At 40.5% G+C, this 24,397-nt stretch overlaps 1 protein-coding gene across 1 annotated transcript in view; it reads left to right on the top strand.

The window, feature by feature from the left end:
- The window catches only part of LOC306656559 (low-density lipoprotein receptor-related protein 2-like), a 244,423-nt gene that overhangs the window by 1,190 nt on the left and 218,836 nt on the right, over positions 1-24,397 (top strand).

The raw sequence follows: 24,397 nt of genomic DNA, 5'->3' as shown, positions 1-24,397 counted from the left end.
GCGCCAGCGAGAGAGCGAGCAGGATGAATGGAAAGGGCCAGGAGGCTACAGGAGAGCCCGCGAGCTCTCTCCCTGGCTTTGCGTTGCTAGGTAGCAGCCGCGATCTGCGTGTGACAGACCACCAGACAGACAGAGCGGACACTGCTGCCACTGCAGGGACTAATCTGTCTGTGGGGATGGGGGACCCCCCCTTTCCCCTCCTGCGCCTTCCCGTCGGACATCTTAATTGCCCTACAATAAAAATGAAACCCCTATTGTTGCCGGATTAGCCAAAGCAATAAATTGATTTCCCTGGATCACGTATTGGGGTTGACGGGTGGGGACTGTGGAAGCCCCCATTTATGGAGGAGAGAAGGGAGGGCTTGTGGAGGGGCCGTGGCATGTATTCAAATGGTTAATCTGCTTGCTTGCTTCAATTCTTAGCGTAAGCTCCTTAGAGAGAATCAAGTAAGTAATTATACAGCAACTCCTAGCAGTACCCATTTCAGACTTCCTGGGAAGAAGTTTGGAAATGCCAACAAACCCCACTGGTCTCGCAAAAATCTTTGGAAAGGGAGGGGAGGCAGGGAGAGAACGTTAATAATTCTTTCTTTGGACAGCTTTTTCAGTGTTGGAGATACAGAAAGTTTATTTTTATTATGAGGTGTTTCGCTATATATATGTATGTATGTATATATACATATATACACACATGTATGTACACATGTATGTACATATGTATATATATATATATTTACCTTCTGTGCTAAATATAGCAATGGGATTTACTACACTGCCTGTCAGGAGGAAATCTTCCCCTGATTAATCTACAAAATCCCTGTACAACTAGAACGTGTTCTTTTCCCTGGGTGGATGATTTAGTTTCTAACCAGTTTCTTCTCTTCTTGGTAGTTATATCCATGTGTCTTCCATTCTATGATAATATATTATAATAATATGTACAGTAGTAATAACATAGTATGCATTTATATATGTGACAGGTCCTGTTCTGGGTATCTTACAGTTATCTACTCATTTTGTCTTTATAATATTTCTTTTAAGTTAGTAGTGTTATTATCCCTAATTTACAGATAGGAAAATGGAGGCATCTAACAATTAAGTAATTGCCCATGGTTCATATTGCTAGAAAATGGCAAAGATATGAGGCAAACCTAGGAAATTCTGACTCTAGAATTCATAATGTAACCACTACAGTATGTGACTCTCTGTTTCTCTCTTTTCTTTTGTGCTAAACATGTCATGCTAAGTTACTGTGCATGTGTAAGGTTACTCAAGAAGCCCAGCAGCATTTTGCGTTTTTACCCTACTGGGTAAAATTTACCTGCTGCTTCATAACTATGGAATGGTAGATGTTTTTTCAGAAACTTCAGGTTTCTAAGACCTGATCCCAAGTCATTCCTAGTCTTCATATCTGATATATTTTTGGATATATGTCTTCTGCATGTCCTCAGTCTAGTTGGTTGAAGAGACTTCTATATTCCCCTTGTATTGATACTGTCTTATTATATGAAATAAAACATGATGAAATTGTGAATGCCTTTAGTTAAGCACTGAATTCTAGGTAGAAACTCAGCACTAACTTTGTGCCACTAGAAATTGGAAAACCAGAACTTTGAGTGTTGCATGGTTAGGCTTTCTGTTTTCAAAATTCCATATCTGTAAAAATTGTTTGCATTTCTTCATCTTTTTCACAATGCTTTTCAAGAAAAAAATTTATGAGTGCCTTCAGGAGTTAAGCTCTCTAGGTTGTAGCAATGGCTTCACTACGTCCTAGCTGTGTGGTCTTAGAGAAGGCACTTAACTTTGCATGGCTCAGATGTTTAACTGCAAAGTTGACATGATAATAAGAACTTTTCCCATGGCATTCTATGAATATGAAGAGCTAAAATATGTGAAGTACTTAGCATAGTGTATGGTATATAGACAATGAAAATAAACTAGTAGCTATTTTTATATTTGTGTATGTACATATTTTTTGAGGCACTGGGAATTGAACCCAGGGCCTTGCACTTGTTAGGAAAGTGCTATTTTTATTTTTATCAACACTTAAAGTAAAATACTCTTGCTTACTCTTCCTATTTCCAATTTTCACTGCATGTAGAAAAGTCTTCTGTAAGCATTTTTTACTAATAGTTCTTTGAGGAATTCCCAGATCCAAGGATGTACCCTGAAGTTTTTTAAAAATATTTTTTATTTTTAAGAAAATAGTGAGAGACGGTTTTCAAGATGGCGGCCTAGAGGGTGGCTGCATTACGTGTTGCTCCAGAACTCAGGATTCAAGAGAGGAGATATTGAGACGCTTGGGACCAACTCAAAGTAGCCGGGTGACTCTCACCCCCTGGGGGGGCATCCCGGATGGGACGGGGGTCCCGGAACGCAGGAAACTTTGTGAAGTAGAACTGCCGGCGAGACGCCCCTCCCCCCGCTGGAGCGCCATAGAGGAGGCCGGCGGCACAGCGCTGGGACTCGGAACAGCCACTGGGGCTCCGGCGGCTGCCCGGGGGAGGAGAGGCGGGGAGAACTGTGTGGACTCAGGACACCGGGGCCTGCCCTGAGGAGGAGGAGAGGAGCGTGGCCACTTGGATTCGGAGAGACTGCGCCAGAGCTGCAGGCGGTTGCCAGAGGAGAAGCCGCGCGGCGAGCTGTTTGGAATCAGAACGACGCTTCTGAACCCCGGGGCCTGCCCTGAGGACGAGGAGGAAGAGGAGCAGCCGCTTGGATTCGGGCGACTATACGGGAACTACAGGCGGTTGCCAGAGAAGGGGCTGCGTGGCGAGCTGTTTGGACCCTGACCACTTCTGAACCCCGGGGCCTGCCCGGAGGAGTAGGAGAAGGAGGAGAAGGAGCGCGGCGGGTCCTTTGGACTCGCAGTGACTGCATTAGCGCTCCAGGCGGCTGCTCAGAGGAGAAGGCGAGTGGTGAGTTATTTGGTCTTAAAGTGACAGCTCCTGAACACAGGGGGGCTGCCTGGAGGAGAAGCGTGGTGGGACGCTTGGTCTTGAGGGACCACACCAGAGCTCCGGGCGGTGGCCCAGAGGACCCGTGCAGCGGGTCACGTGGATTCAGAGCCACTCAGAGGGACTGCTCCTGAACACCCGGGGGGTTATCTGGAGAAGGAGGAGGAACGGGCAGGGTCACTTCGACTCGGAGTGATTGATTGCCCCGGGCTACGGGTGGTTGGTGGGAGGAGGAGGCACGAAGTGAGTTTCTTGGACTCCTAGTGACCGCACCGGCATACTGGGCAGCTGTCTGGAGGAAGAGGCCTGTGGCGGGTCTCTGGGACTCAGAGCGATTGTTCGGGGCCACAGGTGGCTGCTCAGAGGAGGGGCCACGCAGCCAGGCGATTAGGTGCAGAACAGGGTCCCAGGATCTAGGAGGCTTCTTGGTGGAAGAGCCGCACAGAGACAGGCTTAGGGCGGAGCGAAGGTTCCAGGCCTATGGGCAAATTCTCTGAGGAGGGGCAGCCTAAGGAGATTCATCTGCGAAGGGTGAGGCTCCCAGGCCCAGGAGGTAGGGCCGGGCCCCTGGAAACTTTGCAGAGGAAGGCAGCCCAGCCCAGGCAGTAGATGTAAATTGAGGGGAACCTCTAGGAGGAAACTGACCAGCGAGACCTCCCCACCGGGTGAGTCTTCCCTGCTGGGTGAGGTTTCCCACAAGGACGGTAAAACCAGAGGCTCAGGCCCAAACAGGCCTTGCCTCAGCCCACAGCCTAGGTCCCCTTTGGATGACCATTGGTCAACAAGTGGAGGCACCTCTGCCCACTAGCAGGGAATATACCCCACCTGAAGGCCACCACTCCTAGAGAGGCAGCTTCCTTGTGGAGCACCGCATTATCAACCTCCTCCAAGACTTCAGCCTACTGAAGGCTAAGAGGGGATATATATAGAAATCTTCAGGGTCATTGTAAATCAACAGAGGAAATCTGCAATATCTCAGCGGTCCACTGATATCTGAACAACATGAGAAAACAAGGAAAGAAAATGCTGCAAACAAATCTAGATGTTACATCAATAAAACCCAATGACAGCATGGCAGAAGAAATGACAGAAAAGGAGTTCAGAATGTACATAATTAAAATGATCAGAGAAGCAAACGAGGAGATGAAAGAGCAAATGCAAGCATTGAATGATGAGATGAAAGAGCAAATGCAAGCATTGATTGATCGCACCAATCGACAGTTAAAAGAGCAAATACAGGAAGCAAAAGATCATTTCAATAAAGAGTTAGAGATATTGAAAAAAAAACCAAACAGAAATCCTTGACATGAAGGAAACAATAAACCAAATTAAGAACTCCATAGAAAGCATATCCAATAGGATAGAACACCTGGAAGACAGAACCTCAGACATTGAAGACAAAATATTTAACCTTGAAAACAAAGCTGAACAAACAGAGAAGATGGTAAGAAATCATGAACAGAATCTACAAGAACTATGGGATATCATGAAAAGGCCAAATTTAAGAATTATTGGGATTGAGGAAGGCCTAGAGAAACAAGCCAAAGGAATGAACAACCTATTCAATGAAATAATATCAGAAAATTTCCCAAATCTGAAGAATGAAATGGAAAATCAAGTTCAAGAGGCTTACAGGACTCCAAATACACAAAATTACAACAGACCCACACCAAGGCACATTATAATGAAAATACCTAACATACAAAATAAAGACAGAATTTTAAAGGCTGTGAGAGAAAAGAACCAAATTACATTCAGGGGGAAACCAATACGCATATCAGCAGATTTTTCAATCCAGACCCTAAAAGCTAGAAGGTCCTGGAACAACATTTTTCAAGCCCTGAAAGAAAATGGATGCCAACCAAGAATCTTATACCCAGCAAAACTTACCTTCAAACTTGACGATGAAATAAAATCCTTCCATGATAAACAAAAGCTAAAAGAATTTACAAAAAGAAAGCCAGCATTACAGAACATTCTCAACAAAATATTCCATGAGGAAGAGATGAAAAACAAAGAAGCAAATCAGCAAAGGGAGGAATTATCCTAAAGGAATTGTCAAATAAAGGAGGAAACAAGTTGTGTCAAACAAATAAATAAACAAAATTTTAAAAATGAACCAAATGACCGGGAAACCAAATCATTTCTCTATAATAACCCTGAACGTTAATGGCCTGAATTCATCAATCAAAAGACATAGACTGGCAGACTGGATTAAAAAGAAAGATCCAACAATATGTTGCCTGCAAGAGACTCACCTCATAGAAAGAGATACCCATAGATTAAAGGTGAAAGGATGGGGAAAAACATACCATGCACATGGACTCAGCAAAAAAGCTGGAGTATCCATCCTCATTTCCGATAATGTGGACTTCAAGCCAAAGTTAGTCAGAAGGGATAAAGAAGGTTATTTCATACTGCTTAAGGGAAGCATAAATCAGCAAGATATAACAATCATAAACATCTATGCCCCAAACAGTGGCTCATCTATGTATGTCAAACAAATCCTTCTCAATTTCAGAAACCAAATAGACCACAACACAATAATACTAGGTGATTTTAACACGCCGCTCTCACCACTGGACAGATCTTCCAGACAAAAATTGAGCAAAGAAACCATAGATCTCAACAACACAATCAATAATTTAGACTTAACGGACATTTATAGAATATTCCATCCAACCAAGAGTGAATACACTTTCTTCTCAGCAGCACATGGATCCTTCTCTAAAATAGACCATATATTATGCCACAAAGCTAATGTTAGCAAATACAAGAAGATAGAGACACTAGCATGTATTCTATCAGATCATAATGGATTGAAGTTAGAAATAAATGAAAGAGTAAAACACAGAAACTATTCCAACATCTGGAGGTTAAACAATATGCTATTATATGATGAATGGATAACAGAAGATATTAAGAAGGAAATTAAAAAATTCTTAGAGGTAAATGAGAACAAAGAAACATCATATCAAAACCTCTGGGACACTATGAAAGCAGTACTTAGAGGGAAATTTATTTCATGGAGCGCATTTAATAAAAGAAGTAAAACTCAACAAATAAACAACCTAACACTACAGCTCAAAGCCTTAGAAAAAGAAGAACAGAACAGCACCAAAAGTAGTAGAAGACAGGAAATTGTTAAACTCAGAGCTGAAATCAATGAAATTGAAACAAAAGAAACAATACAAAAAATTGACAAAATAAATAGTTGGTTCTTCGAAAAGATAAACAAAATTGATAAACCTTTAGCCACACTAACAAAGAGAAGACGAGAGAAAACCCAAATCACTAAAATTCGGAATGAACAAGGAAATATCACTACAGACAGGATGGAAATACAAAACATAATTAGAAGCTATTTTGAAAATCTATACTCCAACAAAATAGAAAATTTCGAAGACATCAACAGGTTTCTAGAGACATATGAATTGCCTAAACTGAATGAGGAGGACATAAACAATTTAAATAGACCAATTTCAAGTACTGAAATAGAAGAAGTCATCAAAAGCCTACCAACAAAGAAAAGTCCGGGACCAGATGGGTTCTCAGCCGAGTTCTACAAAACCTTTAAGGAAGAGCTCATTCCAATACTTCTCAAAGTATTCCATAAAATAGAAGAGGAGGGAACCCTCCCAAACTCATTCTATGAAGCCAATATCACACTGATACCTAAACCAGACAGAGACTCATCAAGGAAAGAAAATTTCAGACCAATATCCTTAATGAACATCGACGCAAAAATTCTCAACAAAATTTTAGCAAATCGCATACAAAAACATATTAAAAAGATAGTGCACCATGATCAAGTGGGTTTCATCCCAGGGATGCAAGGTTGGTTCAACATCAGGAAATCAATAAACGTAATTCACCATATTAATAGACTTAAAGTCAAGAATCACATGATTATTTCAATAGACGCAGAAAAAGCATTTGATAAAATACAGCACCCCTTCATGCTCAAAACACTAGAACAAATAGGGATAGTGGGAACATTCCTTAATATTGTAAAGGCCATTTATGCTAAGCCCATGGCTAATATCATTCTAAATGGTGAAAAGCTGAAAGCATTCCCCCTAAAAACTGGAACAAGGCAGGGATGCCCTCTTTCACCACTTCTATTCAACATCGTTCTTGAGACTCTGGCCAGAGCAATTAGACAAACCAAAGAAATTAAAGGGATACGAATTGGAAAAGAAGAACTCAAACTATCCCTGTTCGCTGATGACATGATTATATATTTAGAGGAACCTGGAAATTCCACCAGAAAACTCTTAGAACTCATAAGTGATTTCAGTAAAGTAGCAGGTTACAAGATCAATGCCCATAAATCCAACGCATTTTTATACATAAGTGATGAATCTTCAGAAAGAGAAATTAGGAAAACTACCCCATTCACAATAGCCTCGAAAAAATAAAATACTTGGGAATCAATCTCACAAAAGAGGTGAAAGACCTCTACAATGAGAACTATACAACACTAAAGAAAGAAATTAAAGAACACCTTAGAAGATGGAAAGATCTTCCATGTTCTTGGATAGGAAGAATTAATATTGTCAAAATGGCCATACTACCTAAAGTGCTATACAAATTCAATGCAATTCCAATTAAAATCCCAATGACGTACCTTACAGAAATAGAGCAAGCAATTATGAAATTCATCTGGAAGAATAAGAAACCCAGAATAGCTAAAGCAATCCTTAGCAGGAAGAGTGAAACAGGGGGTATTGCAATACCAGATCTTCAACTCTACTACAAAGCTATAGTAACAAAAACGGCATGGTATTGGTACCAAAATAGAAAGGTAGATCAATGGTACAGAATAGAGGACACGGACACAAACCCAAATAAATACAATTTTCTCATACTAGACAAAGGGGCCAAAAATATGCAATGGAGAAAAGATAGCCTCTTCAACAAATGGTGCTGGGAGAATTGGAAATCCATATGCAACAGAATGAAACTAAACCCATATCTCTCACCATGCACGAAACTAAACTCAAAATGGATTAAGGACCTCGGAATCAGACCAGAGACCCTGCAGATTATAGAAGAAAAAGTAGGTCCAAATCTTCATCTTGTTGGTCTAGGACCAGACTTCCTTAACAGGACTCCCATAGCACAAGAAATAAAAGCTAGAATCAACCACTGGGATAGATTCAAACTAAAAAGCTTTCTCTCAGCAAAGGAAACTATCAGCAATGCGAAGAAAGAGCCTACAGAGTGGGAGAATATCTTTGCCAATCATACTTCAGATAGAGCACTAATCTCCAGAATCTATAAAGAACTCAAAAAACTCTACTCCAAGAATTCAAACAGTCCAGTCAACAAATGGGCTAAGGAAATGAATAGACACTTCACAGAAGAAGATCTACAAGCAATCAACAAACATATGGAAAAATGTTCAACATCTCTAGTAATAAGAGAAATGCAAATCAAAACCACCCTAAGGTTCCATCTCACCCCAATTAGAATGGCGATTATCAAGAATACGAGCAACAACAGGTGTTGGCGAGGATGTGGGGAGAAAGGTACACTCATACACTGCTGGTGGGGCTGCAAATTAGTGCAGCCGCTATGGAAAGCAGTGTGGAGATTCCTTAGAAAACTTGGAATGGAACCACCATTTGACCCAGCTATCCCACTCCTTGGCCTATACCCAAAGGACTTAAAATCTGCATACTACAGAAATACAGCCACATCAATGTTCATAGCTGCTCAATTCACAATAGCCAGACTGTGGAACCAACCTAGATGCCCTTCAATTGATGAGTGGATAAAGAAACTGTGGTATATATATACTATGGAATATTACTCAGCCATAAAGAATGATAAAATTATGACATTTGCAGGCAAATGGATGAAATTGGAGAATATCATGCTAAGTGAGATAAGCCAATCTCAAAAAGCCAAAGGACGAATGATATCGCTAATAAGTGGAGGTTGACACATAATGGGGGGGAGGGAAGGGTTAGAGTTAGGGTTAGGGAGGGGGGCAAGTATAGAGGAAGGAACTACTGTATAGAGGGTAAAGAGGGGTGGGAGGGGTGGGGGGAAGGGAAAAAAATAACAGAATGAATCAAACAACATTGCTCTATGTAAATTTATGATTACACAAATGGTATGCCTTTACGCCATGTACAAACAGAGAAACAACATGTATCCCATTTGTTTACAATAAAAAAAAAAAAAAAAAAAAAAAAAAAAAAAGAAAAAAAAAAAAAAAAAAAAAAAAAAAAGAAAATAGTATTGACCTTAAACAAAGTTATATTCTTTAATGTGGTGATGTCAAGAGTTAGTATCATCTTTTATGACAATTATGTCTTTGAGTGAAGTTTGTACATTTAAAAGAATTGTGGGACCAATAACAAATATGCAATGTTTTGTTGCATCTCACCTCTCGTACCTGATTGATGCTTTTATTTCACAGCAATTGGCTTATATTTCTCTATGTGAGGTTCCTCTTTTCTGTTCTGAGCTCCCTTCAGTCATGTGGTAGAAATGAAGACTTTTTGCACTTAAAGGGAACCTTAGATATCAAACTGGTCTGCTTGTATTATTTTACAGATAAGCAATTACCTCAGGAGGGAGGACAGGCCTGAAAGGAGTGAAAGGGAAGGAGATTAAGTACCTGGCCTGAGGGTATGGAGACTGTAGTAGCGCTAAGATCTGAATCTGATCACCTCATTCCCAGTCTTTGCACTTGACCATTTTTAGATAATGTCCTCTGAAAGTCCCCACCCTCTTTGGTTGAGGAGATTTCTAGATTCCTTTCAGTTGATCCTGACTTATCAGATGAGTCAGAGTATGACGAGTAGATGACCTTGGTGCATCTTTGAAAAAAAATTGGGTAGACCTCTTGTCCCAGGCCAAAGAAGAAACTTGTGATAGATTAATAGAACTGTGTGCATGTACTTTCAGTTTGACTGGGCACTTCCGCCACATCAGAGCCCTAACTCCCAAGGACCAAGACTCCAGACCCATTTCGCAAATCTTTGGGCCATCAAAACACATTCCTGAAAATCTTTGGATTTTCTAGTGCTGACTGCTATAAAACTAGGTTTTTAGTCCTACTCAAGGTAATTATTAGGTCATGGTTAATCATTTATGCAGGCAATCACTCTAAAAATTTTAAATTTTTTTAAGTGAGAATTTTTTATTATAATTAAAAATAATGATACTATGAATCTAGATGTATTTCTTGTGTTACTAGAAATATTGTTATAATGACTTTGAGGTGTCTGCTAAGCTCTAGCAGCCAGAACAGGGTACATAGAAAGTAGAGGGTGTTTACAAAAGACTTTGAATTGAAAGGAAAAGAATTTCCACGGTTGGCTGCATGAACATAGACCAACTAAAAAGATATTATTTGTAAAGCCCTGTTCTAGATTGGGGAAAATGAGTTTGATGGAATATTCATTGTTATAACTTAATTAGTTATGTCCTACTTTGTTAATTTTGCTTATTTTTGGGGAATTTCTAAAATAATTTTACCACTATGGTTAATTCCACAAATATATATTGGTATGAAGTGTTTACAGTATGCTAGTGATTCAGTAGTATCAATAGTACTGTAAGGCTAGGGAACATAAGAACTGAGGCATCTAGATTTCACTGGTTCATAATGACCCCCCACCAAGATTTCACTAACTTTAGAAGGATTGGACATGTTTTAGCATCAGAGTTTGGGGCTGCTTGTTGAAAATGATCAGGTTGATGGTTGTTTTGAAATGTTAAGGATGCTTCATATGTTCTGTAGAGGTTCATGAAATGTTCCTTGAATAATTTCTCAACAAATCTTGTTATTAGGAAATATGAGGAATTTGAAATTTTTTGGAATTAGAGGAGCTGGAGTTGAATTTTAGCTCTGCTTTTTACTCTCTAGGAAATCCAATACAACAACTTTTGATGTGGGTGAGTTTTCTTATATGTAAAATGGGTTCATATCTACCTCACAGGATGGTTATGCAGATCGACTGAGGACAAAAGTATGAAATGTCTTAGAGACTGTGAAGTCTCATATAGATTTCTATCCATCATTATCATCTTACTGAAGAATTTGACTTTTTATAACCTGGGGGTGGAGATGTGTTAGTATCTAGGTATCTTCTTTGCAAGTGGTTCCAAGAAGGATGCACCCACTTAGGTTGATGTGCCTTTTACTGACTGTGACAACTTTACATGTTTTTTAAGACTATTATGTTTGTAAATGACAGAAACCTATACTAAACCAACTGAAGCCAAGGAAATTTATTGGAATACATACTCAAAAAGGTACAGATATTCAGTTGAGCTACCTGAGATTGCCCTTTTTTCCAAGCAAAAAAAGTCAGATCCTGGCAGTTTCATTTGGTTCAATCAAATACAAAATAGAGGCTTGTCCTATGTCATTCCAGTCTTGTTTTCTCTTCATCTCCTGTATCTGAGATGACTCCATTCCCAAACATGTTCACCTTTGGTGTAAAATGACTGTCAATCAATGCCTACTGAGAAAGAGCGAGAGTTTGATTGCTTTCAGCAAATGTCTCAGAAGCATCACAGGGACTTTGCAAGGTCATAGGCTCATGGGACAAATGACTGCCATATCCAGAGTTATGAAGTGTTCTTATGGCTTAGGCACGTGTCTCTTACTTGGTCCCTGAGGTCATGGAGTAAGTGTGGACCTTAGAGGGAATTTGGGGTAAAGCTTCCAGAGAAGGGTGAACAGATACTGAGCTGCAAAAATGACCAGTGACTGATGATGTGATTTTCATTTTGTGTGAAGATGGACTTGAAAAGGCTGGCATTCCTTGGATAACTCCATGAATTAAAGGGAGAAAAGTATTAGAGACATTAAAAGACATGGTGCTCTGTGTTCATGGAATCACATTGCAACTTTTAAGTCTGGGAGGAGAATGGGAGAAGGAAGGGCTTTGTGAAGGTTTGTTTGGGGCCCCAAGTTTTCTTATTTGGAGGAGACCTTTGTGATGGACAGGAAAATTCTGGAAAATGAGTGTAGAGAGCAGCATATAGGAACTCTTGAGTTCATTGTATGCTTTCACTTTTTCTGTGACTCCTCTATTCTTACTCCTCACTTTCACTCCTTTGTTTATGTCACTAAGACTTTGTCCCTTTTCCACATACTAAATCTCAGCTATGAGAATGAGGTAGACAGAGAGAAGAGAGAAGAGTCTGAAGACAGGTTAAGATGCTTCCACGGAGATAGACTACATCTTGGTGCATGTCTAGGAGTCCTAGGGACTTCCTCCACAAATGGTAGAACAGATTTCTTTCATACCATACTGGATTATTTTTCAAAAGCCAAATATATGTGTTCTGTGCTGATGGCTACTTTGTTTGTCTTTAATTTAAATTTTAATTTGAATAGCATGTGCCGAGAAAATGAAAACATTATTATTCCTAAACTAAGATGGTTAACTTCCATATTTGGGCACTGCTGATTTAGGACAGCACTAAGAAATGTGTCTTTCCTAGAAAAATGACATATTAGACTATTCAAAGTTTTGTGCTGAAATCTCAATACTTTTGATCATTAGTCCTCAGGTCATGCCTGACCCCAACATTATAGGAAAGAGTGAGAAATGAGTGAAAAGAGGAAATGTAATTATCATTCTGTGCATTGAAAAGTTAAGCTGATATTACCATAGATACAATGACTTGTTTATTGTCCAGATTTTGAGATCCAAGTTTGTAAGCAATACCCAAAGGTCTCTTTTAAATTAGCACCACCAGCCAATAACACATGCAGATTCCTCATAAATTTGAAAATAAACCTTAATTTACTTGTCTATTGATTTACATTAAGTGACAGCATATCTGCTTTTGAGGTCCAATGGGTGTTGAGGAAATCTGAAGAAGAGGAAGAGGAAAGTAGCCACAATTTTGTTATGTTAGAATTTCTTGGATTCCCATATAAAAATATCCTGTCTTATATCGTCAGAGATTTGCATGTCATTTCAGACCCAATTCTTTGGTTTTTATTGCACTAACAAGAAACATTTTTTTCTGAGTAAAGCTCAAACAAATTAAAACCATTTATTTCATAGAAAAATCCATAGAGGTGAATTGCAGAATGGAAGTAATTTATCTGAAATATGTCAATCTCACCCACATTTGAACCTTATTGTAAGAGGAAAATGTTCTCATATATTGCCACACTGGTGTAATTTTGATTTAGGGAAGGGTGTGTAGGACACTTTTTGTTTCAAGAAACAAGAAATAGAAAACCCAACTCAAACTGGCTTAAACAATAAAGGGAATTTATTGGCTCATGTAAGTGAAAAACCCTGAGGCAGAGTGGAGTTCAGGTGAGGTGCAGTCAGGGCTCCTGTTCCCTTTCTTTGTGTTTTTTGACTCTACTCCCCTCTAAGTTTCAGCTCTGTTGTCAGTCTGGTTTCCCCTATGGTTGTAATGTTGCTACCAGGGCAAGCGGGGCTACATGTTTCCTTGACCACACTTAGAGGGAATTCAGCTTTGAAAAAGGTTTTAGCTGTGTTCTTAAAAGCATTATTTCATCACAGTAACAGAAAGTGTTATAATTTCTAAGGACCTTGGATAGATGCCAGTTAGCTTCCCAAACTTGACACATCATAAAAATCACCTGCGGAGTTTTACAAACTACTGATTCTTAGGTCAAAACCCATGCTTACTACATTAAAGATATGGGAATTTATTTTGAAGAGCTTCTAGGTGGTTCTGAGGGTCAGACAATTTGGGAACAACTGACCTAGGTAACCTCTATTATTTTTTAGTTTTATGAACTGGAACTTAGAGAGAGATGACCAGTCACTACTGAGTCCTTCCAGTGGCAGTTTAGTTTAGTATACTTGGTTAAATCTATTCCTTGCTCTGAATGGGAAAGTTACAAGAATAACTACTCTTAGGTCTGAGGGTAAGACCATCTTTTCTGGCCAGCATGACAGGTCTTAAGCCTCTGCCACTGTGTGTGTCCTAATTATATTCTTGGCTCTTTCCCTGGACACCCCTGAAGCTCTTCCTCCCACTATATGATGTAAACAAGTGTCAGAGGGTTTCTAGTCCCTTCTCAAATAAGGTGGAAATTTATCTCAGCCCGTCCTCTCAGTGCCCACAGGCTTCTGGAGCAGCGATGGATTCCATGGTTGGAATGGGAATACTATAAAACTTGATAGCTCATTTCCTTTATGCCCTAACCCTGTCTTTGTTGACCTCACTGGGACTTAGTTCGTTGACACTACCTTGTCTTCACTGTCCCTCACGTTCCTCAGCTTATATTCTATGACCCACTCACATTTCTCCTCTTTCCTTAAGCCTTTGAGACTGTCTGCTCAATTGTTTGATTTTGTTTTTATAAATGTGAACATAGAAATGATCAGGAGAGAATTCCACCACCTCATCCCTCGACCATCATCTCTTGCACTTCCCCCTGGGTCTTCTGTCTGCTCTAACCAGTTCATTCATGTTCTGGATCACATTCTTTTTCACCTCTTAGCAATTGTCTTTTTTCTCTTTTACAAAATCCTCTTGGTCCCATGTTCCTTCTAGATACCACCCTCATTTCTCTGTTCTTTCCACACTGACATTTTGTCTATATCCCCTGCAATTTCTCTCCAGTTATTCTTCGAATCTGTTCCCTCCAGGTTTTTGCCACCATCCTTGACACATATTTCTTTGTGAATGTCACCAATGACCTCCATGTTAAATCCACTGATTCATTCTTGGCTTTGGTCTTATTATTCTTTTTTGGGGTACTGAGGATCAGGGTCTTGAACATGTTAGGCAAATGCTCTACCACTGAGCTACAGCCTTGTTCTGGCTCAGATCCTCTTTAACCCATGAGCACCCTTAGACACAGTGTATCCCATCTTCCTCCACCAAACTCTTCCTTTGGTTTCTAAAAAACTACACTGTCCAGGTGTCCTTCCTTCTTTCCTTTTCTAGATGCTCTATTTCCTTGGTGGCCTTATCCTGTCTTACTTACATGCTCACATCTTTCAAATTTGTGTACTAATCCAGACCATTATCCTAAACTCCAGACCAATATATCCCCCTGCTCATTGGACATGTCCATTTGGTTGTCCAATAGTCATCTCAGACGTAACAGATCCCAAATTGGACTCCTGGTCTCAACTAATGCTCTGAATCTGTTTTCCACCTGGAATTCCTCACCCCAGGAATTGACTGCTCCATCCTTGCTCAGGCCCCAAACCTTGGATTCTGTGTTGATTCCTCTTTTTCTTTTCCCCTAGTATCTAATCTTTCAGAAAACTGCTTTGCTTCAGTCTTTGGAATATATCTAGAATCTAACCATTTTCACTGCCTTTGACTCCATCACACAGGTCCATGTGACCATCATCTCTTGCCTGGATTATTGCAATAGCTTCTTTATGGTCACCTGCTTCTCTCTGCCCAAATTCTGTCTACTTGTTGATAGTAGCTAGAAAAGCCCTTTCCTATCAGTCAGATCATGGCACTCCTCTGCTCAGAAGCTCCCATGGTTTCTGTCACAAGCAAGTTGGGTTGTCCAGAAACAGATGCTGAAATGGAGCTTGGAGCACAAGTATTGCCGTGACCAATATCCGTGAGAGGAAAGAGAAAAAGGATGGGCAGAAGAAGAACTTGAACTGTGACAAGGCTTTGGGCAACCCAGTGGACGTCCTGGAGCAAGAGTTGCCTATTTAGAGTGTCCTGTTTCAGACCTTGAGCAAGATGGCCTTGCTCAGCCACTGGATGTGGCCTGCCCTTGGGCAGGTGGTCTTTGCCAGCAGAGGCAGATCCCAAAGACGCTGATTGCAGGTAGGGAGTCCTTCCCTGCCGCTGGTCCTTCCTCCAAGGGGAACCTGAGTGGTGCATCTCCAGGTGTCCTGCCCCTCCCCATCTCATGAAGAGTTCAAGTCCTTTCAAGGGACTCCAACCACCTGGCCTCCACATTACCACCCTGGCCTGGTGTCCTCCTCTCCCCAACTCAGTGCTTCAGGCACAGTGATACCTTGCTTTCCCTCAACCCAGTGAGCACTCTCAGGCCTTCCAACTCGCTTTCTGTCTTCCTGTCTCAGACTGTGTATGACTTGCTTCCTCGCCTCCTACAGGTATTTGCCCATGGATACCTGCTGGGTGTGGCCTTCTCTGATTCTTTCCTGATTTCCTTTCTCCATTACACTTCTCACCATCTGAGAAGGTATGTTAATTAAATTACTTAATTTGTTTATTTGCTTATTGTCTTTTCTATTCTGTGGTGTAAGGGATTTTCATCTCTTTTATTCATTGCTTTATCTCTAGTGTCCAAAATAGGGCTAAATAAAGTCGAATGGTGGTGCATAGAGGCCACCAAAGATGCTAAGGACAGGCATCCTCAGCTCTTTACCATGTTCCTGGTCTTGCCAGCCCTAAATTCCCCCAGGCCCCTGGAGGCCCCCTCAGGATCCTGATGGAGAAAAAAAGAAAATTGCTGTCTCTCTGAAAGCAAGTGGCTTAGCAACGCTGTTTCTCTTCATTTGACTCCCAGCTTTTGTACACCTCTGTGCCCCACTCCCCACCCCCTGGTGACTCCCAGTGCACTTGAGAGTAGCTGATTTTGCATCAGTCTTTGTAACTTCCATCCCAGGCTCTTGGTTACCCTGTGAGAATTTCTCTATGCTACAGAATGGGTCATTCTGCTATTTTTTACGACAAATTTGATACAGTAGCTTTTACAAAAAGATAAGCCAAAGTTTTAGACATTATGTTAGTGGACTGTCATTCTGTGTTTAAACAGAACACAAAAGAAAGCTTTCTGAGATCATGGCACAGTGAAAACAGCCTCCATGAGACAAAAGGCCTTCTTTGGAGAGGGGAGGGGCTTCTAAACTCAGTGGGGCTGCTTGGACTGTGGTGGAAAGAGCACCACAGGTCCGGTCAGGGCGTTCCTGAGTCTTGTTCTTGATGAATGAAGGAAAAATGGCCCAACCAAAGAGGGCCCCAGATTGCTGAAAAAGGCCTGTAGCTGCTTGTCCTTTGGGCACAGCTGTTCTCATGTCAGTCCCCATTCTTTTGAGGACTCCATATGTAGCAATTAATTTAGAGGGGAATGACTGGATTGCATGCATGTACTGATAAAGAAGTGGAGGAATGAGCTAAAATAATCACTACCTTGTGTGTATGTGATGCCAGATCAAACCCAGGGCCTCGTGCATGCTAGGCAAGCCCTCTACCACTGAGCTATATTCCCAGCCCTAATAATTACTAAATGTTTTGAATATCTTCTGTGTATCAGGTCCGAAGTATTTTTTGGTTATTAATCTACCTACTTCTTTATGAATAGTACAAATATTATGTGTAAAGGACCAAGGCAAAGACAGGTGGGATAATTTGTCAAAAGCCTTCAAATTAGATGGTGGAGCTACAATTTGAAGTCAGAGAGCCAATGTTGTCATGGTGGATAAATAAGAGCAAATGGAAGCCAGTTTCTCTGTAAACCTTTACTTAGTGGCTCTAATAACCATGAGTCAACCTCATTTCAGAGGCTGGTACCTTCTCATTTCATTTCAACTTTTGGGCATTTTCATGCTACTTTTGGCAGTTCACTCAGTACGTGTTGATCATGACCTTTTCATGTTCCTGGCATGTGGTAACTAGGTACTACAAAGTATAGGGATTACCTCTACATGGGCCATGTTCAAAACAGCTGTGTGCTGGAAGAGTCCATTTCTATTCCACCTTAGATGACCTTTCAATCTGATTCTTGCCTGCTGAGTTTCTTCTGTACTAACATTCTATTATCTAGGAACATCCTTTTCTCTATAATTACATGTCTTTTCATTCAGAGCTCCCTTATCTAACCAAAGTTCTATTCCAGCTTCTCATCAGGGATGGCAGTGATATGTAGATTTTTAAAGTTTTTTTTTGCTTCATATTGATGGAAAAAATCCCAAGTCTTAAAGTCCTAGAAGAAAGTAATGAACAACCAAAATGAAAGCTAAGTCTCTTTATATCCCAGAGGAGTCTGCTCCTATAGATCCAGAGAAGACATCTCCTGTGTGCTGGATATGTTTAAAGGTCTCTCGGCCCCAAAGTATCATTTAGTGTTGCCAAAGATGTCTGTTCTATCATCACTAGAACCAGCTCTTCACAGTAAGAGTGTTTCCCTCTGAAACTCTGCATAGTAAATGCTCGTCAGAGCAGGGATCAGAGAGAGTGAGATTGGGGTTGATATGTTTTGATAGGGACAAAAGAAGGTACCAGAAGGTTTGAGGTAGTCTTGAAAGGAACTCACCTGCTTTTTGTGGGGAAAAAGGCACTGTTCCTCTTCCTTAGGGGGGCTTTATGTGAGGTTCCTACTGGGAATAGTTAAGTTGGCCTCAAAAAGAAGTTTTTACTATCTTGCATGGTTTCCCTTAGTTAACTAGATTGAAATAGGATTGTTAGAAGAAAATTAGAGATCAATCCTGGAAGCAAAAATGTCGAAGACTGTAATAATCCCTTAGGGATCTGTTAGTACCTGGTAAGTTTGAGGGGAAGCTCTTGGATTGGAATATCAATGGCAGTTATAATTTTTTAAAATCATAATGATTACTGCTGATTGGAAATTCTGTTTTTCTTTTATGTTACTGTGTAATAAAGAATTACAAATGAAGAAAGTCAAATACACACATGTCCCAAGTCAATTGCTAAAAGGTTATTTATTTATTCATTTTTGACAGAATGAGGGATTAAACCTATGGGTGCCAACCCTTTTTAAATTTTATATTGAGACAGGGTCATGCTCAGTCGCACAGGCTGGCCTCAAATTTGTGATCCTTTTGCCTCAGCTTCCTGAGTAGCTGGGATTGTAGGGATGTGTCACTGCACCTGTCTCTAAATAGTTAACTTTTATGCCCCAAAATTCTGAAAAATTTTCCAGTTTCTTTAAAAAAAATTTTTTTTATTTGTAGATGTACACAATACCTTATTTATTTATTTATTTATTTATTTTTATATGGTGTTGAGGATCGAACTCAGTGCCTCATCCATGCTAGGCAAGAGCTCTATCACTGAGCCACAACCAAAATTTACTTCTTCCCTAATATTTGGTGCAGTGAGGTGTTTAAAGAATTTGCTAAGTAATCACCAGAAGCTGAAATTCTAGTGAAAAACAAAAATGTGTGGTTTAAAAATTGAACATACTAACTGGAGGACAGTGGAAGGTAGATGCTTCTCCCTATAAATAATTAAACCCAACAGGGCAGATGGGAGAGAGATCATGGCACCCAGAGGGACTTGAGCTGAGAAGGATGTGTATTGTATCCAACACCTGGACTTCCTTGTGAGGGAAATCAAAGGGTCTTTAATAGTTGTTGCAGATTGTGAATATGTGCATGAAAATCCTACTGTAATCAGATTTATTTTTCAGGCATTTTGCTGTGATTGAAGGAATGAGAAAGAGAAAGGAGTTGAAATGGACTTTTGTTAAAGCCGTAGTACTCTTGCCCTTTAGGGGATCTAAGTGTGCCTTGTCACAGTGACCTGGAACTTTGGTTCCCTCCAGGGCCTTCCTGCTCCTTGGGTACATCGGTAGATCAAAGACAGCAGCTCTGTTTTTCTCCAAGAGAAGCAGTGAATCTACTAATTGAGAACTAGGTGAACACAAGATACATAGGACATATTTCTGTTTTTTCTAACAGTGCTTGTTTCTTAGCCCACTCTTTTACAGGGAAGGTGTCTGTGAAAAAGAGAATAAAATTTTATAGTTCTCAGAGAGGCAGGCTTTGAGTATTGGCATTTGTGAAGTGCTTATTTTATTTTCGAATTAGCATAGGCTAAAATCGATGTGCATACATTTCCTTTCCTTCTTTTGTTCCTTTTTTTTTTTTTTTTCTTTTTATCTTTTAGGACTGGAGATGGAACCCAGGGCCTTGTGCATGCTAGGCAAGTGTTCCACCACGGAGCTCCAGCCCCAACCCCTATTTCTATAAGTTCTAATATATGTTTGTATCTGTGTAACCACCACCACAATCAGGACTAGAACAGTTTGGCAACTCCCCTTCCTTTGTGCTAGTTCTTTGTAGTCACTCTCTCAAAACAGAGTGTTTCTCAAGTTCCTTTTTTGAAAACTCGCTTTCCTAGATGAAAGTCTCCATTGCCTTTCATTTGTTCATTTTTATGCAGGAAGTGTTGTTCCTTGCTCATTTTTGAAGTAATTCAAAATGACATGGTTAGTAAGTTTGCAAGACTGCCTGTCCTTTATTATAATGGGGGAAAAACCCTGGAAAGGTGGCAGCTCTTTCATTATAGCCATGCAAGAAAAAAAATCCCACAAACTTGGCATGTTGCTCAATTGGAATCTGCAAAGAAAACACCCTCAAGAAATCTCCCTGGAAGAGGAGACAGAGGTTTATTTTTTATTTAACGATTTACCCCTTGACACCTGGGAAATGATTAGTTGATGTTTTCAAAGCAGATTAAGTCAGTGTGGTTAATTAACTGTGGTAATCAGGTGACTTAAATCAATTAACTCCTTGTTAACAATTTCCATCAATTTTGTAAATAAATGACTAAATCAGTAAATTGTGCTCTTAAGATGAAAGACTATTTCCTGATTTATTTTATTGATGACAAATTAGAGATTTTTCCTCCTCCTCTCATTCCCTCCCTGCCATCCTTACTCTTAATAATGAGAATCCTTAAGCCAGTCGGTTTGAGAGGAACACACCAGGGTAACGTTTAATATATGGTTTTAAGGAAAAGTCAAGTGTAAGGACACCTTTGTTCCTTCATCTCAGCACATTTTGAAAGAATGATTTAGGGAATTGAAACTTAATAAGTAAGCGTGTACCTGGTAACATTAAAGGAGAATGGGGATTAAAAGTAATGCTGAAAGTCACTTTAGGATAAGCTTATTATTAAATCATTAAATGTTTTCTTTTCCTAAGTTAAAGCTGGATGAGGGTTATAATAAAATGAAACAGATTTTTGGTTTTTTAGCTAGTAGTAAACCTTAATGGAAACTTAGATGCGCCGTTTAGAAGGAATTTATCAAGCCATTGGGGTATATGTATTTTTTACCTTTAATTTTTGGTGCTGGCATTGAACCCATGGCCTTGTGCATGGTAGGCAAGTACTCTGCCACTGAGCTACATCCCCAGCCTATTGGGCTCTACTGATGGCATTCATCTTTAAATCTCCATTGGATTTTAAAATACCATACAAATGTACAACTAAAAGGTCGTTACTTTAAGAAATATTTATCATTTAAAATTCCCTTCTCTGGTAAGGTGACTTGACTGTGTCCTGGTCTCCAGTGAAATGTGGACCAGAATATTATAAACTATTTCATAGCCTTGAGTGTGCCATTGCATTTCTGAAGGGCATTGAAAACTTGGAGGACTTGCATCGTAGGACAGATTATATAGGGCTGTTGAGGACTATGCCAGGAAGGAATCTTTGAATTACTTTTGAGGAGTTAATAAAAGTTTACATAACTGCAAAATTCTATGCTAGAATGTCTCCTTGTTTGTGAGGAAGAATGTCTGTGGTTTCCTCAAAGGTATAGAAGGTGGCTTCCATTTTGGGAATGAACTGAATCCAGTGATGTAAATTTCAGTCTCTGGCTGCCAGGCCAAACCGGGCTCTCCTACTATTTTAGAAGTTCTGGGTCATTCTCCTAGGGCCTTTTCTCACTTGCCCCGGGATTGCCAGTCTCAGCAGGTTTACCTGGGACAGAGTTAATCTGTGGCCAAACCCTTTCTGGTATTGGGACATGGGCTGGAATTGGAGCCTGGAAATTTTGATCTGCTGCTTTCCAGATGGGTTCCCACTGATCTCTCTTAGCTTCAGTTTCCTGGTCTATGCAATGGGTGTTAGTCATTTGTACCTTGCATGTTCCTGGGGATATTTAAAGGACATCGTGTGCAAGGTCCTGGCACTTGGTGAGTGTTCACCAAACATTTGGCCCTACGGGAACCTGGTAATAAATCATTCATAGTTGACCAGCTCTTGGTTGGGTCAGTGCCTCAGAGCAGCCACCACGCTGTGGTCTTTTCAAATAAAGAAACCACTTGTCAAATTCTCTATTCATAGAAATTGCTGGGGGAAAACTACAGCTTTTTTAAGGAGCTGGATCTATCAGAGGAGGCACGATTAGGAGACAAGTCCTTGTAATCTGCCTGTCCTCCCCAAGAACATTTGGTCTTTCATTTCCTGGGTCTTGAAGGCACAGACCCTGATGTCATGTTACTGAGTTCAAACTTCTCAGCAGACTCAATGTTTTCTGCGAGTTTCATGTGCCCTGGAATTGTTTCCTGTAAACTTGGTTTTGTTCAGAGTTCAGAATTTTCTTTCTGTAATTCTGAGGACAAGAACGATAGAAGCATGAGTAGAGGTCAGGGGTGTTCTCTGGTCAAGGAGAAGGATTTCCAGAGGGAAGATATACTTGAAGATGAGCCCTTGACTTTGTGAGAAGTTTTCGGCAGAACATGTAAGAATCACAGTTAATAGTGATTTTTTTTTTTCTTGTAGAGTCTCTTATTATTTAATTGAAACTACAGAAAGGACAGCAAGAAATTCTATAGGTGAGAAAGCCATCAAACTAGAGTTGGCTAGTAGTTATGGTTAAAATGATCTCTGCTGTTTTTATTGCACAAATATTTACTGAAAGCCTGTTGTGTCAGCAACTTGTGATATATAGATGTAGAGATATGAACATAAGCACTTGGTATAATAGAGGGTTAGAAGCACAGAAGAGGGAATGGTGAAGTCCAGTAGGCATGAGGGGACTGAGGGCAAGGATGAGGGCATAGATTTGCTATTAGAACTGAGTCTTAGCCAGGCATGGTGGTGCACACCTGTAATCCTGGCAGCTGGGGAGACTGAAGCAGGAGGATGGCAAGATCAAAGCCAGCCTCAGCAATTTAGTGATGACCTAAGCAACTCAGTGAGACCCTGTTTCAAAATAAAATATAAAAACGGCTGGTGGTGTGGCTCCGAGGTTAAGCACCCCTGGGTTCAATCCCCAGTACCAAAAGAAAAAAAAAAAAGAAGTGTCTTGGAGGAGGGTGTGTTGCAAGAGATGTTAGGGAGTGCATTGTAGAGGATGTGTGTGCTTCAAAACAACGTAAGCTGGTAAGTACAATTGTCAGACTTCCATTTTGTAAAGGTAATACTTGATGCAATGAGGAAAAGCAGAGCAATCAGTTAAGTTAGAGGATTACTTACTGGAATTATCGGGGTGACAGATGATGAGACTCAAACTATGCTTGTGAACCTAGAAGTGACAAGAAGGAGACAGAGTCACCATGGATACAGAGAAAGCTTGCATTTGTTTCTGTTTTTGATAATTTCCATTATTTCTTATAACTGAATGTGTTTTATTGATAGGAATATTAGCTTAGCCATCTCAATGTGTGTGCATGCTAATTAACATTCATAAATACTCAGTAGCATTTTCTCTGTCTCTTTTTTGTTGCAGTGCTGGGGGTTGAACCCAGGGCTTCATGCATACTAGACAAGGGCTCAGCCACTGTTTCAGTCAGCTTTTTTGCTGCTGTGACTAAAAGGATCTCACCAGTACAATTATAGAGGAAGAAAAGTTTATTTGAGGGCTCATGGTTTCAGAGGTGTTAGTCCATAGCAGGCCAACTCTATTCCTCAGGGTTCCAGGCAAGGCAGGACATCATGGTGGAAGAGTGTGGCAGAGGGAACCAGCTCACATGCTGATCAGGAAGCAGAGAGATGGTGAGAGATTCTACTCTCCAGATACAAACTATAAACCCCATAGCCACGCCCCCAATAAACCACTCCCTGGAGCCTCCCCCACCTGCCTCCAGTTACTATTAACTCAGTCCCATCAGGGATTAATTAATTCACTGATTAGGTCAAGACTCTCATAACCCAATCAATTCTCCTCTGAATCTTCTTGCATTGTCTCACACGTGAGCTTTTGGTGGACACCTCATATCCAAGCCATAACAGCCGCTGAGCTACAACCCCAGTTCTCCATGGCAGTTTTTGGAATCTTCCTATTTGAAAAATTGTTGTTGTTTCTTCTTCTTTCCCCTTTCTTCTTCTTTTCCTTCTCCTTCTCCTCCCCCCTCCTCCTCCTTCTCCTTCTCCTTCCTTCTATTTTTTTTCTACCAGGGATTGAACCCAGGAGTGCTTAGCTACTGAGCCACATTCCCAGTTCTTCTTATATATTTTTAAAATTTAGAGACAGGGTCTTGCTAAGTTGTCTAGGGCTTGCCTAAGTTGCTGAGGCTGGCTTTGAACTTGCCTTAGCCTCTCAAGCCAGTGAGGTCACAGGTGTCCACCACAGTGCCCGGCAAGTTCTGGCTTCTTGAACATCTGGATGTAGTGTGTGACATTTTCTCTGGTTTAGTTGATGGATTCTTAGTTGGATGGGTTTCCTTAAGGAGCATCTGGATATGCATTGGGGCATATTTTAGTTGTCACGATGCCTGAGTATCATTACTAGTATTTAGAGGGCAGAGGATAGAGACCTAAACCAGCTT

The sequence above is a fragment of the Sciurus vulgaris genome (genome assembly GCF_902686455.1).
Source record: "Sciurus vulgaris genome assembly, chromosome: 3".
NCBI lineage: Eukaryota > Metazoa > Chordata > Mammalia > Rodentia > Sciuridae > Sciurus > Sciurus vulgaris.
The sequence above is the reverse complement of the archived record's forward strand: the minus strand, read 5'-3'. Positions and strand labels throughout refer to the sequence as shown.